Here is a 14,840-nt window from a genome sequence, read left to right as displayed (position 1 = left end):
TCATCCATCGTGTCAGATTATAACGTAGTCATGCGTTAAATATCCATTTTCTTTGGGAATAATAGAAAACTTAATCTAGTAGGGACTAAACAAAATAATTAGGCTTCAAATGATTACCACATAAAAGGCTTTTCCATGGACTTATGTATCAGCGACCTTTAAGTACACAGATTTAATATAACTTACGAACGTATTTTTTTTTAGAATGGATGGTCAAGTTAATATAGGTAGTGCACTAATCCTGTCGAATAAGGGTCCAGAGGAAAAGTGGCTCAGGTGTTACCTTTCCGATTCTCAGGAGTTTTAGGGTTGAATAATATCACCATATTCATTTCACTCTGACTGTAACCACCAACATATACAGGACATCAGGTATATATATATATATATATATATATATATATATATATATATATATATATATATATATATATATATATATATATATATATATATGAAAATAAAAATGCTTACATGGCTTGGGAGAAATTATAAGCCCTACAAGGACGAAGTGATATGTCAGTTTTAAGCCCTTGTACCGTTGTTTGTCTTAGGTAATGCGTAATGAATTATATACTTGATGATACGTATCTGTAAAATGTTACAGCCAAAGTGAAATGAACATAGTGGTATCCTCCCTACCCCAAAACTCTCTCTGAGAATCGGAGCAAGCAGCTGTCTCTTTAGTATATTATTGTCTATAGGCTGAGTGACTACCTGAGAAAGCATTTACTTTATGCAGGTGAATAATTACGTGTTCAAGAATCACATATTCTAGCATTCTTGACTTGCACGATAAATCTGGAACAGGAGTTATACGAACTTGAGTTTCGATAATCAAGTACACCTTTCAAAACTAGTTCAATAGTAGCCATTTTCTCAGGTGTAGGGAACTTATACTCAGAAAAACTGTACTGGGATCTATAACCTTCACCGTTCTATCAGTAACGAATGAAAAATTTTCCACTCCAACAAGCTCAAGTATTGTCTTTGGATCAGTTGCACACTATGTTTTCTTCGTCTTCTTTTTTTAGTTCTTATAACAGTATCAGAGGTCATATATGAACGAAATTTCACTTTCACATTTTTAATGAGTGGAGCCGTTTTTTACGCCAGTTAGAGAATCAGTACCTTAGTTGGCATAATCCAAACTCTTCAGAATTGACTTTATCATCGTGAGCTGTGATGCAATTGGGTTACACTGATAGAATGGAAGCAAATAACGATATTTTGGAAGCAATTTCGTCGCACTTCCTAGGCACCTGCTAGACTTTTATCGATATGTGATTTAAGGGGTAATCAAAACGATATTAAATTGTTCTGCTTTCTTGATTAATTGTAAAGAAATTAGACTTGTTTATGAAATTAAAATTATGAATGCAATTAATTTTTGTATTGTGAGTGAAATTACAATGATAATTACTTAGAATTGGGTCATTAATTAGAACCATTTCACTTGATACAAGCTTTATCGACACCATGTGGTTTTTCACTTCACGAAAAATTTACTAGAGTTTAAGCAAAAATATTTAATGCAGCGATATCCTTGAATGTGTACATTAATTATGCGATTTAAGAGTAAGTTATCTGGATTTTTCCAAAGAATTGTCTATCGTCGTATTTCACTGATGACGTCACAGCTTACAACCGCCCTAGATATTAGCGAATATGAGCTATGCAAATATTCAATTATTATTATTATTAAAGTAGTTTAACCAGAAGCGTTGCTTTTACGGCACATTGGAAAAGATAACGAATCCAGTCATATGGTATAATTAATATGTTTTGCTGACTAACAAAACCTGCCTGTACTCGCCTCGCTTTCAAGCGTGTAGTGAATATAATTCTCAGTATTTGAAACAGCTTTTGAAATACTCATGCCACTGTCATCATGTAATTATGAATTTAGTAACTTTTGCCATTCATTATTATGAATTACCCGTCAAAGTTGTATAAAGAACACTAAGACAGTTCACCTGCTATGAAGTATAGCTCCAGATTAGGTTATTTTAAAATAGGTTTTACTTTTAATTTCGACCCCTTCTTTCATATAACAAGTCCACTCATTAGATGGCGTTGGTGGAGTCAATGTTAGCTTTGCTCCTGGTTGTATCCTTGTGTACAGTCGGAGAGCCCGTGGCTTGAGTCTTCCACCACTACAAGTTTCGAAAATTCAGTTGGTTAGTGTCCAGTGTAGTTGATTTGTGTTGTGTGTATTTGGTATCAAGGTACGTCGTCTTCATGTGAATTGTGTACTTATGGTTCTTTGTATTTAAGTTGTAAATTTTGTGGTACCTGTGCTTTCCATATTGTAATGGGACGAGGTTGAAAGCCCTTTTTCGGCTCGTTTACAGTTGGATTTTGGCCCGTGAGTAAGTTCTACACAATTTGTGGCGTAGCAAATGTCATTTTATGTGGTATCAACATAACTTGTCGGTAGCTGTTCCTTATATAACGTAACCAAATAGCATGCCCAGAGGATTTAGGCGAGGCATTTTGCCCTTATGATACCGCAGTGTGGATGGTTACGATAAACTTAAGCTGTTGTATGTGGAATTTCCACAAACTTTTAATTGAACCTGGTGTGATGCATTACAGGTGCAACAAAGTTCAATTTTTAGCACAATTGTTTTACCAAAGTTATTATATCCAACATTTAGACCAGTGGATAGCACTAGGCTATTTGACATTATATCCAACATCATACATGTAGGCCAGTGGATAGCACTAGGCTATTTGACTTTTAAGATAGGTACCATACGATTGTTAGCGTAATAATAACCTAAGTAACGTAGCAATTTTACATCACATCTATTATGTGATTCAAAGTGTAAGAACTTTATGACGTCAGGTTTGTATAAAATGAAGAGGGGGTGAAAAACTACACACGTAACTATCCTAAGTAGACAGAACACCTAGATTGAATTTGTGTAGGCTTTAAAGAAATGGTAAAAGAAATTTATGGGATATATTCCATCTAACGATACTTGACTATAAAAAAATGGGTACCCTATATCCATGATCTATGCCTGCTACCATGAAATTCGGGAAAAATGGCGTGTGATGTGTTTTAAGTCTGTATAAAACTTAGGATAGAATTACCATGCTATGATTTACCTCATTTTATTCATTAATTCAAATGCTGTTTTGTGTCGATGTAAATTTTTACAACTGTTCCAACTCCATTTGGTAAATTTTTACAACAGTTCCAACTCCATTTTTCTAAAAGTAATTATGTATTTTCATGTGTGTTTTAATGTGTTTAAATTTAGTTATGATAGTAATACATCGGGGAACAATTTTTGAGTTACTAGCCTATACACCCTACTACATCCAACAAGGTTGGGGACCCTTTGGGAATGGGGGGGCATTTTGGGTGGGGTAAATCACCATCGACACAAAACTGCATTTGAATTAATGAATAAAATGAGGTTAATCATAGCATACCTAGCAAGCCATAGTCAGGCAACGTAGGCTAGTGTATTATGGCCTAACATCCCTTAGCCGCAGGAAGTGGAACGGGCGCCGTGCATATCCCATTTGATGATTCATGGCAGGCTCGTATATACTGGCAAGAGGTAATGTTGCGCTGCGCGTGCTAGCCACAGGGGTTACAGAAGGTAAATGATTCCCTAGGTGGTGATGGTGGCAGAGTGTCACTTAAAGGTGGATAAAATTTAGCAGCTTCAAGTAAAACTTGGTGTAAAACTGAACTGTGCTGTTGCAGGTAACACTCCGTGTTGTCTTTAAAAGTCAATGCACCGTGTTTCATTTCCAAAGAAATTGTGAATTAAGCAAAAATAATCAAAGTTACAAGATGAACACAGACTGTACATGACCTCACTCTGACAGACTTGAACCAAATGGCAAGGGAAAATGTCTGACACCTGTAAGATTTTCACTAGGTCATGTGACTCCCAGACAACATGTAGCTACCCACAATGCAATTTTAAGGGGGAAAAAATTCGCATCAGAACCACAATGCAGTTCTAAACAAAAACTCGCATCAGAGTACAAACTGTGTCCGTGTTAAAGTAAAACAAAACACTTAGAAATTTTTTCGAGGATGGGGATTATATAAACATTCATATCTCGGATATGGTGAATTTCCCAAAAGTGTTCAAAGACAAAGTTTAATTACTTTTCATGCAAAATGCATCTATAATATATAATTATTATAGAATGAGTTGGAACTATTGTAAATACCCTCCATTTTTTCTAAAGTAATTATGTATTTTCATGTGATAGCCTAATGTGTTCTGTATGGATATGATGAAGAGTAATACATCGAAATGAGTTGTTTTTGAGTTAATAGCCTATACACCTCATTATATCCAACAAGGTACCTTTGGGGAATGTGGGGTTTTGGGTGGGGTAAATCACCATCGCATAATAAAACATAATTCTGAATTAATGAATAAAATGAGGTAACCATAGTACCTAGCAAGCTATAGTCAGCAACGTAGGCTAGTGTAATGTAGCCTGACATCCCTTAACCGCAAGGGGGTGGCAGAACGGCGCTTCACACCTTATCCGTGTTTATATAGATTCTTGGCAAGCTTGTATATACTGGTAAGAGGTAATGTTGCGCTGCATGTGCTAGCCACAGGGGTTACAGGAGGTAAATCATGTTACAATATTTTAAAAATTATAAATTTACCTTAATTGGAAGGGGACACACATTTTGATGGGTTATATCCACAACAAGATGGTTGTGGCTCATCTACAGTGTCATCATCAGAAAATGATTCCCTATTTGGTGATGGTGGCTGAGTGTCACATAAAGGTGGATATAATTTAGCAGCTTACTGCTGCAGGTAACACTCCATGTCTTAAAAAATCAATGCATCGTGTTTCATTTTCAAAGAAATCGTGAATTAAGCTAAAATAATCAGTTACAAGACGAACACAGACTGGACATAGCCTCGCTCTAACAGACTGGAACCAAATGACAAGTGAAAATGTCTGACACCAGTAATTTTTTCACCAGGTCACACGACTCCTAGACATAACGCATAACTACCCACAATGCAATTTTAAGGGGGAAAAAATTTGCATCAGAACCACAATGCAGTTCTAAACAAAAACAAACTCACATCAGAGCACAAACTGTGTCCGTGTTAAAGTAAACAAAACACTTAGAAATTTTTCGAGGATGGGGATTATATAAACATTCATATCTCGGATATGGTGAATTTCCCCAAAAAGTGTTCAGAGACAGTGTAATTATTTTTTTTGCAAAATGCATCTATAATACTTTAATTATTATAGCATGAGTTGGAACTGTTGTAAAATACCGAAATATCTATCCAAATTTCATGGATTTCTGTTTATCCACTTTCAGGAAGAAATAGGCTACCATATATTATTATCCTATGCAATGGTGAAAATCATTGTAGGTTTGCTATGCAGTGATATGTAGTACTTATTTTTGGCCCTGTACTTTGAGTTTGTTAGTTATAGGTAAATTCATTGGCAGTTTATGAATTTTCTTATAGCCTATATTTTGTTTTAAGGTTTCACAATTGTTCCTTACACTGTTTAAAGGTATTCAGATTACATGTATAGGAACTCTGAGGTAAACAGAGTAGGCTATGAGCGGCTATGGGTTAATACCATTGGGTGGAATTGCAACCGTACGCTAAAAATGACTCAATAAAGTAACTACTTTCTGCAAAATTTTTACATGAACTACTGTTGATGTATTATGTCCTATGGTTAACGGTGTTCTGAATCTTGGAGATTTATTAAACATGAAGGTTTGTGTTTCTAGTAAATTTGATAATGGTGACTTTTGAGTTGTGGAGAAATTCAGTATATTGTGACCATTAAATGTAAAGTTAGTCAGTCCAAAATTTAAGAGGGTTTTGAATCTTGTGGTTTTTAAAATTACTTTCATTTGTAATTTGACTGTTTAAAGAATAGGAAAATTTACAGTAAATGCAGGAGACCAGTTGCAGTATTTAATACCAATGTGCTGTGTAACTGATAAATCCACCTATGTGCTATAATTAGTTCTTTACAAGAGCATTTTTTTTTTATACAAGTTTGTATCAGTCTTGAGAAACTCATAACCTACTGCTTTTTGGGTCACTTAGGGATTAAAAACTAAAAGTATTTGAATGTTTCACATTTGGCTGGCTGTAAATGTAAGGTTTATGATGGTGAAATTAAAAAATTTTATATGGTTGCTAAGCTGTCCCAGAGCTTGGCATTTAGTTTTTAACTATTCACAAACGGTTAGTGTTCTGTTTCCAGAAGGTGTTGCTTGGTTATACCCAGATTTTGGCATTTACAAAATTATGAAAAGATATTTTTTTATATAACTTGCCCATACCCCTTCCCCCAAAAGCCCATTTTCATCACTTGCATAAGGGGTAAAACTGCTGTCCAGAGAGTTTATAGTTTTAATATTTTTGAGGTGCAGTCTGTGACTGAAATCCTTAATAGATTTTTCAGTGGAATTTAAAGGGTAAAAAGTTTCTATGGTGGCCCATTTTGTAAAATGGGAGATGGGAAGAATTTCCTGAACAAATTAAGTTGGTCAGCACTCAAGATATGCTTGACTATTTCAAAGATTGATAGTGAAAACTTACTCTCAATTTTCTTATGAACGGCATGTTTTATTTGCAATAATTGAATGGTCTTAATAAGCAGCTTGAATTTAATAGGAATAAATAGGGTAGATCTGGGAAGTGCACAGGTTATGAATGACACCCTAGGATGGTGTTTATTATACGGTCATGATGGCATCTTGCAGTGGGTTGGGTTAGCTAGTATGTAAGCTTCTTTCAGTGTAAAGAAAACTTTAACAAAACTAAAGCTAGGAATGAGATGTTCTGTACGTAGTTGATAAACCTTTGTAGCACAAGAGAAAGTTTGACTAAAGTTTTCAAAGCCCTAATGATAATTGTCCAATTTTCAAATTAAAAATTAAACTACTTAGCATTGACTTTATTATGTACCGGTTCTACATTTGTGGAATGTGAACGTTGGCAGACAGATTCTTAATCTTGATTGGTAAAGTACAGACAAATTTAGTGGATTCTATTACATTCATCTTGCTACCTCAGCCATATAATCAGAGGGAAGCACTGTGGAATAGTGGGAGTTTTAGGTGGGTAGAAGTGGAAAGACACCAGTTGTAAGGGAGCAGAAAGGTATTAAGATGCTTACACCACTTTCCTCAAAAAAAGCTTCAAGGAAACCACTTTTTTCCTAATTTAACCTTCCACAGGGTAGGGGTTGGCAAAAGTAGACTGAAAATACACAATCCTAAACAGACCTTCCTAGCTTGTAGCTCCGGTGTCATGATCTGCTTTTTCAAAGCCCTACCCCCTTGTTTTACTTAGGCTAGAAGAAAACCATGCTTCATATACATTCTCATAGCTGGTATGTTGTGATGCAGTAGAGCTTGAGAACCATGTAGGTTCTTGGGAAAATATTTTAAATTCCATAGTCTTCCAAAAAGTCCATATTTTGATAGCAAACTGCAGCACAACTTAGTACGTGGTGGAGTTAATGTTGAAATTGGCTGATTATTGATTGTAATTGTTAAAATTTGAAGTTGGCAAATGTGTACTTTTGTCATAAAGCATCATTAAATGCTGCATAACTGGTGGCTGCATGTTGGTCAGATTTAATTGAAATTAATTGTACATACCTTTAAACCTTTAATTCTTAGTTTTCTGGGGGGCAACTTGCCAATTCTGCATTCACAAGGCTTAGTAGCTCTTAGGCAGCAGAATTTTTACATTTGTTACTTAACTTCTACATAATTATCAAGGTATGATGGAGTAGGTAGCTCAAGCACACTTTAGCATAAAAAGGAAATTCTTTCCTATAAATTAAAAGTAATAAATGGGAGAATTTTCAGGCAATTTTTTTAGAAACTATGGGAATGAAGCTACTGCTGGGCTGTTTTGAAGTAATTTTGAAACGTATTAGGGTTATAATTATGGGTAGGATTTTTTTGTTTTTTTTTTTTTTACAAAAAAAAATTAGAGCAAGTAATTGTGTAATGTTTACTAACTCAAAAAATTGGTATTTTATTGGTTAAGTGATAATAATCTACGGAAAATCTGAGGGGGCTCAGAAAGTAAGTTCGACTTGACTGGTCTGTGAAGTTTGCAGTTTAATATTAGTGTATTTTGATTAGCATTAATGCCCAAAGACTGACAAGGTGTCAGGAATGGATGAAAGAATTTTTGCATGAACATTATAATTGTTCTATATCTCGGAAGGTCCAATTGTCTAACTTCAGTTACTCTTGGTGAGTCTGTCTTTACTAGTTTAGCTGTTTTTGACATTTTCCTAAGTGTTTTAAGTGGCTTTTGAATAAAATACTCATGGTTTTGGTATATTGAACAAATTATTCCTTTGGGTGCAGTGTTGCATGACTTGCTAAATTAAAAAGGCTTTGGTTTCTAATATTACTTTCACAGTATATAGGAAAATTAAACAATTTGTTCATGGTTCACAGTAAATAAGATCAGGTTACATTGCTGGGGTTATTTTGAAGAAAGTATTTGTTGAAGAATTCACCATTAGCTAAGTAGTGTTTTGTTTGTGTGCTCAACTTTTTCTTTGTTGCCAGTTTTAGCTTGGTATTTGACAAGGTTTGAATTGTATATGAATTGACAAAGGTAATGGAAACCATAACTGGCAGCTTGCAGTTATTTTGATGGCTACCATCCTGAGGCTTGGCCGGTATGAATCAAATTCAGTGGTAAATAGTATATTAGAGTAGGTTACAAATTACGAAAGTAACCATTTCTAGTTTTTGGTTTGGAATGCCTTGGAGAGAGTGCAGTCTGTTAATCAGATGACCTGGTCAGGGTTATTGCTGTGTTTAGAGCTTGCTAATGTTAAACTTCTGTTATGTTTCAGTTGAAGTTTCCAACTAGTGATAACATGGTAACCTAAAGTTTTCAAAATTGGGTTGTCAGATGCTTGTATCTGGAATTAATTGCACTGGAAAAAATTATCTGGATACCTCTTAATCTTGTCCTATTTAAGGGTTGCTTTTAAAAAGTTTATTTGGTGCACTACAGTACAGTACATAGTGGGTTCCTTTGCATCCAAGCCTGCATTAAAATGAGAAGATTTTAACCGTGAACTACAGGTATTTTTATTTTGGTGTTGATTCCATTCAAATTGTAACTGAAATCACCATGTGGAACATAGGCTCAATTGTAATATATAATAGTTTTATCTTTACAGGCTGTGATGGACTCCTTGGAGGTTGAAGATGCATTTAAGATTAAGGTTGCTGATGGGTTTGAGATTAAATTGCATTTGGTGGATGTGAAGGCAAGGGAGGATTCCTTGGTTGCAGGTGAGTGTGAGATTAAATTAGTCGGATGTGATGGCACTGATGTGTTCCTCGAGGTTGCAGTTGGATGAGATTCAGTTGAATTTGGCAAAGATTAAAGATATCCTTACAACTAGTAGAGGTGAAGTTTTACGCAATATCCAGGATTAATTTATAAGGTGAGGTCACAGCTTTTTTTTTATAGTGATTAGAAGTAACAATGTTAATGAGGAATTCACAAATTCAAATTACATTAAGTTTTTCACAAGTAAACAATTGAGGTGGTGGTTCACTAGTTTAATTTGATTTTAGTACTATTTGCTTGGAAGCTGTTTTGATATCATGCTTACAGTGAAGTCCTTCATTGCAGTGTAGGAAATTTATGAGTTGCTCAGGTTAGTGTTCTTGACAACCCAATATCATGTAGGAAATTTTTAAGATCACTCAAAAATGCTTTGTGTACTTAACTGGTAATATCAGCTTAGTTAGTATTGCTGTTATTTCTAAAGTTCAGCAAATGCTGCATAATTGTGTATTGTCCTAGTGATATGAGTTCTTGGTGCTCAGTACATTCAGACAGAATTGCATACTGTATTATTGAACATGTCATGTCAGGTCTGGAATCTGGTTTATGCACTGGTATAAAAGACAATTACAGTAAAATTATTAGGTCAAAAGTTTGGCATAACCTTGGAGGTTAGTGTGTGTTCTCCGAGTACCTGTGATAAGAGGTCTAAACCTGATCCCATGGTCTGGTATACTGGCTTAGCATTACAGCACAGCTGAGGAAATAACAACCAGTTGCATTACCAGGGGTATGCTGAAAGTTGTTGGGTAGTGAGTACATGGGATTTTGAAGTGAAATGTTAACTACTCATCCTCACGAAGGTAAAGCAATAAGGCTGAATTTGTGCATCCAGTCTAAATACAGCATTCCTGAAATAAGTATGAAACACCCTACATCAGTGATGTAAGCAGATTAGAAGTCTGGTTATCTGGAGAGCAATATGTACTCTGAAAGAACAAGACCTAGGTTTGCTTCTCTGTTAGGTTTATCTAACCCTAAAAGCAGTAACATTACTGAGGAATGTCTTTTTTTGTTTTGCCAAGATTAGCTATGGGGTAAAGGTGTACAATGGTTTTTGAGAATTTGGGAGCTTGTGCCCATGAACCTCAGCTTTTTTCCTATCTGCAGTAATTTGGAAAAAGTTTTCCTACATGTCTGACTGCAGTCAAAACAGGTAAATATGTGCTGCTTTTTATAGTTTTCTTACAGTATGGACTTGGTAACATTGACTAGAGTAATTACTTGTTCAGAAGTCTTAATTACACGATTGACCTGGAAAAGGTTACGGAAGAAATAAGGTGTTTTAGGGAAAATACGAATAGTTCCCACTTAATTTCATAAAAGGTTTTACCTTTTCCCAACAAAGGTAGCTGACATGAATGTTGCAGTGTTTAGGCTGACAGGAACACAAAGATGCAGTGCTATGTTGCATTTGAGTAGTATTAAGAACTAGGTTCATTGTTGCATATGCTGTATTTAAAGAAAAATGCAGGCTGTAATTATGATAAGTGCTTAACATAGCTTTTGTTTGAAATTTAATCTCCCTCCAGATTATAATATGGCTGCCCTAAACTTGCATAAAAGGGCAAGACAGTATTGTTCAGTCAGACCTACATCCTGTTAGATTTAGGTCAACAAATCACAAAATAGAAAATGTAAAGTTCAGAAATTAGATTTGAGAAATACATGAGGCAGAGCTTTCCTTAAGCGGTGTTAGTCAATTTAATTGAAGGCTGCTTTAATGGCAGAATGCACACAAGCATGAGAGTTGATGGGTAAAATTGTGAAGGTCAGAATGCTGTAACATTTCTGGAAGTTCTAGATTGTGTTCCTGTAGTCTTCTAGGTGGTTGAAAACTTATTCCAAACTGCTGTAGGTTTGAAAAATGCAGCTTACTGTATATTTCTTTGTTTGAATGTGGTTTACATGGTAATTTTAAAAGGATTAATTAGCTGTGCTATGTAATTATTTTAGGGAAGTTGGTATAGTTTTATGCATATTAGATAAATTTTTTAAAAATTTGGTTATCTGAGACCTGGGCATTTTGGTGAATTTCCTTTTAAGACTGAATTGCATGATACGAAAGTATTTGGTTGGAATACCATCTTTTGGGGAGTAGTGGATGTCAAGTGTGCTGTTAGTGACTACTTAGATGTTTTCAATGTAAAGTTTCAATTGAGTGTTTTTAAGTCTTATCAGACCTGACATGCAAAAAAGAACCACTTACGGGGGAATTTGGATGGTCTAACTTTAGATGAATGTATTCTGGAGATAATGCAAGCGAGTTGTTAATTACGCTGATGTGCACAAGAGCTAAATAAAAAAAAATATATACTTTGTTGGTCCTGTAATAGTCTTGTGCTAGCCTGTACAGTTCTGTCTGAAAAAGTAGTAAATTCTAGTTCCTGAGGTCACCATGAACTTGAAACTGGCTAGTGCTTCAAGTTAATTGAAGTTTAATTCAGACATAGCCTAATTTAGGAGTACAGTACAGTATTTTTCTAAATAAAAATTTACTTTCTGAACTGAGGACTAGATTACTTAGATTCAGTGCACCATTGCTTCTAAACAGTCACTGTTTTCAATATATACTGGTTATTGTATTATTTTCTTAGGGCATTGGAAGGAATTGGTGCAAATAATTCATTACATAAAGTGAAGCATATGAAATGATTAAGTATATCAAGTTTTCTAAACATGCTCTTTAATATGTATTGTATATCTGTTTTTGGTTAATGTATTTTAGTTATATTGTTAAAATATGTATATACCTTGAAGAACTGCTAACAATTTTTTTTTTTTTTACAAAGGCATTAGTTACATTGTAAGCTTGTAATTCTCCAGTAAATAAACTTGAATGTGTAGGCAGTATTAGATCTTAGTCTCGAGCCTCTTCTATCAAAAGGCATGAAGTGACCCCCATCTTAAGACTGGGAGTCTCTTCTATCAAAAAGCACGTTTCCAGTTTTACATTTTCACCAGCATTCTAGTGGAAGGAATTTTTAATAACAGCTTATTACAATTCAAATTTTGTGAAGTTAGTTTTAAAAGCACTGACTGTCTAGACTGCATATTGTGGACAGTAATTTATTCAGGGACTTGATAATTGATTTGGTAGGTCATTTATGGATGATTTGCAAGTTGAAGAAACAAACGTAATTCTAAATCTTGTTGGCCCGTAAAATGTTTTTGATGAATTTCAAGTGCCTTCCATTTAACATGGAGGCATTGATATTGATACAAGGGAGGTATTTCAAGGAGGTAAGAAATATCATGTCTTCTGCTAAATGCAAGTATATTTTGGAAGTCTGCTCATTTTTCAGTAGGTTGAATTTAGTTAAAAGTACAACCATTATGTACTTAATTCTTGAGTACTCAGTGCATTAGCATACTGTTTATTTGAATTCTAGAGTTCTGTACAGATACAAAATGAAACTTGCATGGCTTGATTGCTCGATTCCATATAATACTCGACTCCATGGCTTGTGTGATGTACATAACTCCTGCAGAGCATTTGGGGGATGTAGCTAAAACCTCAGTCTTTGGTCCCACTTTGAAAGTTTGCAACGGATGGATTTTAAGGTGGATTTTAATATGTCCAGCTTTGACAGCAGTTTTATGAAAAATTTTGTGATGTGCTTTGTAAGGTTTGCATTCAAGATAATCTTAAATTACCATAAGTAATTATGGTCAGTCGTGCTGTTGTTTGATAAAGGCATGTTTTCACTTGCAGTGTATTAACAGGGAACTAATGCAGTTTCTTTTTCAGTATTTTACAAGCCACCTCTGAAAATGCTGTCTCGGACTTTAACCACACAAGAAAAGGAGACTACAGGTTGATGTTTGAGGTCCTGAGCTTTATATTACTGTACTAAGAAAAGAGAAGCTCTGCTGAGAAAAGCCTTGCCTGACCTTAGAGCTTTAAGCTGATGGAGGAGAGCATCATGGTGAAGCTATTCACTTCGAATTAGTCTCTCGGTAACCCTACTAGGCTTCAACACCTGCCTTGAGGCCTAAACCTCCTAAGCACCGTCAATCCATATGAATGGCAGAAATATCATAAATGAGTTTAATAGAGCATAAGTTTTATTACGTAAGCTGGGAAGTTAAAAGGATTATCTAAAATTGTTTGTTAGAATTTGAGCTATGAAAGTAAATTTGAATGTTACTAAAGGTGTGGTTCTCTCATGTCAGACATGTGGTGTCATAGGCAGATTAAGTGTTGAAGTTAGATGATAAAGCGTAAGCATGGAACTACTTGGGGTTGGTTAGATTGAAGAATTATTGGGAAAGCCCTAAAAGTGAGTCGGGACTGGTAGTAGTAAAGGTAGACTAGCAAGCTCCTCAATTCTAGTGATCTTTTCTTCAATACTGTTTTTGATTGGGTTCAGAAGAGGGACGATATATTAGATTTTGGGTCACAAGTTTCTATATGTACAGGAAAACCCTGAATGGACAGTGTAGTGATGCACAGGTAAACAGATTATCACTTAAAAGTATCTCAAATGAAATATCTAGTAAGGTGCTGGTAAATTTAGGGCACTAGAGGAATTTTTTAGGAGTGCTGATTTACTTGGTATGCAGAGGGGGCAAGGAATTTTAAGAGCATAAGCCAACTAGGTCTTTTTAATATTAAGTGTAAATTTTCCCAGATTTTTAGTAAGATGAAATGGAATTGTTCACCATTGATACTCTTCATATTTTTACTCAATTGTTTTTAAAGTTCTAAATTAGAAAATTGTTTTTAAAGTTCTAAATTAGAAGTTTAAATTTACCAACATGAGTTAAACAAATGCTAAACAGTTTAAATTTAGTGAAATTGCCAACATGAGCTTACTTGAAGCTACAGCTTTGTAAAACAAATTACCTTAATTATGAGATGTTCAATTTCAGGATATTCTTGACTTACACTTAAAGTATGGTTATCACCTTTCTTTTAGTTGAATGAAAATTAAAGTGCTCCATTTTTATCCAGTGGGATTCAGATTAACAGTTGATAGAGAATCAGTAGGCTACAATAACTGGCCATGCTACTTTTAGCTATGTGGTGGGTAATACCTTTGCTCTAGACTACTGAAAGGATTAGAATACTGTACCACTAAAAAGAGTTTTTGTTCCCCATTTTAATTGTTCATTAGTTAGGAAGCAGGACTCTTTAAGTTACCCCTGAAGGGAATACCACCACTATGAAACATTCATGAAAAAATGAAGTTTAGACCTTAAGCCAAGCACTGGCATTTTCAATAAATTCATTAAGACAAATGAAGAGAGGGAGTAGGAGAGGTTGAACAGCAAGATACGAGACCAAGATGAAATGTGATGCAGTGCAAAATGGGGCAAAAATTGGAGAAAACCTGTTACACTTGAGAGGAATAGTTTAAGAGGTTGAATAGCAAGGCTGAGAAAGGTAGTGAGTGAGAGAAGAGGTAAAAATGATAAAAAGCAGATGTGGCCCGGGGC

The 14,840-nt window shown here is 35.0% G+C and overlaps 1 long non-coding RNA gene across 2 annotated transcripts; it reads left to right on the top strand.

Annotated features, from left to right (window-relative positions):
* Nucleotides 1–2,032: 2,032 nt before the first annotated feature.
* Nucleotides 2,033–14,091, top strand: LOC136840870 (uncharacterized). 2 transcript variants are annotated; one of them, XR_010853762.1, is made up of 3 exons: nucleotides 2,033–2,180; nucleotides 9,223–9,337; nucleotides 13,150–14,091. It is a non-coding gene; the product is annotated as an uncharacterized lncRNA (long non-coding RNA). The 2 variants fall into 2 exon arrangements; XR_010853761.1 differs by having other exon boundaries at nucleotides 2,097–2,228.
* The last annotated feature ends 749 nt before the right edge of the window (nucleotides 14,092–14,840 follow it).

This window comes from Macrobrachium rosenbergii, chromosome 8 (assembly GCF_040412425.1).
Source record: "Macrobrachium rosenbergii isolate ZJJX-2024 chromosome 8, ASM4041242v1, whole genome shotgun sequence".
Taxonomy (NCBI): domain Eukaryota; kingdom Metazoa; phylum Arthropoda; class Malacostraca; order Decapoda; family Palaemonidae; genus Macrobrachium; species Macrobrachium rosenbergii.
Note: the sequence above shows the minus strand (reverse complement) of the source record. Positions and strands in the feature narration are given on the sequence as shown.